The sequence below is a fragment of the Cetorhinus maximus genome, chromosome 14, assembly GCF_964194155.1.
Source record: "Cetorhinus maximus chromosome 14, sCetMax3.hap1.1, whole genome shotgun sequence".
Classification (NCBI taxonomy): domain Eukaryota; kingdom Metazoa; phylum Chordata; class Chondrichthyes; order Lamniformes; family Cetorhinidae; genus Cetorhinus; species Cetorhinus maximus.
In genome coordinates, this window is record NC_135892.1 from 65,915,983 (window position 1) to 65,918,417 (window position 2,435).

Sequence of the window (2,435 nt, forward strand, 5' to 3'; positions counted from 1 at the left end):
GATTGCAAATTGTTTATTTTAGCAGGTTTAGGTAAAGTTTATTGTGTCTGACTTCAGAATAAAGTGTTAATGTTTTTAAAACGACGCAATGGAAAGCTGCTGCTAGAGGAAGCCATGTTACTGACACCACATATCACATACCACATCTGGCACAGTATTAGTAAGCTAGAGTCAAAATGAACTTTAGGGGCTTATTGTGATATCCACGCATTAGTGGTTTGCTCTTTCTTTCGTGTTGAGTCACAATGAGAACATGTATCAAATCAGACATAAGCCACAGTTTGAAACTGCAGGAGCAGTACATGTATCACAAGAGTGTGTCATTCTCACGCCATCACAGCAAAACTCCCATCCTGTATGAAAAATGAAAAGCAATTGTGATTCACATCACTTCAGCTTTGAATATGGTTCTGACTTTTAAAAGTACAATTTGGATTAGCTGTTGAGTGATAAAACATCCAGTCTGTACTGCAATATTCTTCAGGAAATCCTGATCACAGGCTAAGCATAATCACTTTGGGGATTTTTTTTGGAACAAGTTTTGAAAAGTCCAACAGGAAATTACTTAAATCATTTTGGATAAAACCTGATTTACCGAGCAGATCGTAAAGGCAATTGGATTTTTTAAACAGTGTCTTTTCATGTGCTGAGAAATGCATTGTAACAGAAAACTTAAGCTCAGCACTAAAGTTACGCAGTCCAAGTTTTCTATTAATTTTTAAAAATTGCAATGTTTCTCCATGGCAACTGATATTTACTAATCAATACAGTCTTTTCATGCAAATTTCAATCACTCTGCAAAATAATTAGGACACCCTCACATGAACTGGGAACACAGAACTGGTGGCAAAGTGGTATTCGTAAACATAGGCTGGGATTTTCTAACCCTGACACTGGTGGGCATCAATGCAGGCAGGACAGGAAAATTTGGACAGCCATTGACTTTTAGCAGCTCTCCAAATCTACCCGTCCCACCCACAATGATGCCTGCCAGTGTTGGGGCCAGAAAATCCCACTCATACAAACGTACAAACATAAGAATTTGGAGCAGGAGTAGGCCATTTGCTTCCTTAAGCCTGCTCCATCATTTGAGAAGATTATGGCTGATCTGATTGTGGCCTCAACTCAGACTTTCCTGTCTACTCTCCAAAGCCTTTAACTCCCTTGTCAATCAAGAATCTATCTATCTCAGCCTTAAAAATAATCAATGACTCTGCCTCCACCTCTCTCTGGAGAAGGGGATTCCATTAACTAATGGCATTCTGAGAGAAAATATTTCTCATCATCTGCACCTTAAATGGGAGACCCCTTATTTTTAAACTATGTCCTCTAGTTCTAGTCTCTCCCACAAGGGGAAACATCCTTTCAGCATCCACCCTGTCAAGGTCCCTCAGGATAATATATGTTTCAATAAGATCACCTCTCATTATTCTAAACTCCAATGGATACAAGCTCAACCTATCCAACCTTTCTTCATAAGGTAACCTTTTCATCTCAGGAATCAGAACTGCTTCTAATGCAATTATACCCTTTCTTAAGTAAGGAGACCAAAACTGTACACAGTACTCCAAATGCAGTCTCACCAGAGTCTTGTACAGCTCTAGCAAAACCTCCTTATTTTTATATTCCATTCTCCTTGTAATAAACAACAACATGCCAGTTGCCTTCCTAATCACTCGCTGTACCTGCATACTAACTTTTTGTGATTCATGTACTAGGACACCCAGATCCCTCTGTACCACAGAGTTCTGCAATCTCTCTCCATGTAAATTATATACTGCTTTTTTTAGTCTTCCTGCCAAAGTGAACAAGTTCACATTTTCCAACATTATACTCCATCTGGCAAATTTTTGCCACTCATTTAACCTATCTGTATCCCTTTTGCAGACTCATTGCCCTCTTCACAACTTACTTTCCTAGCTATCTTTGTGTCATCAGCAAATTTAGCAACCCATACTTCAGTCACTTCATCCAAGTCATTGATATAGATCGGCAGTAGTTGAGGTCCCAGTACTTATCCCTGTGGCGCTTGAGCAGTTACAGTTTGCCAACCCCCCCCAAAAAATATATCCCTACTCTCTGCTTCCTGTTAGCTAAGCAATCTACTATCCATATTAATATATTACCCCATGCACCGTGAGCTCATATTTTGCATAGTAGCCTTTGATGTGGCATCTTATCAAATACCTTTAGGAAATTCAACTTCGCCACATCTACATCTAGGCTCCCCTTTATCCACATTGCTTGTTACATCCTCAAAGAACTCTAATAAATTTTGTCAAACATGACTTTTCTTTCAAAAAGCATGTTGAATATGCTTGATTGTATTATGATTTTCTAAATGTCCTCCTACCATCTTTAATAATGGATTCTAGTATTTTCTCAATGACAGACGTTAGGCTGACTGGTGCATCGTTTCATGATTTCTGTCTCCT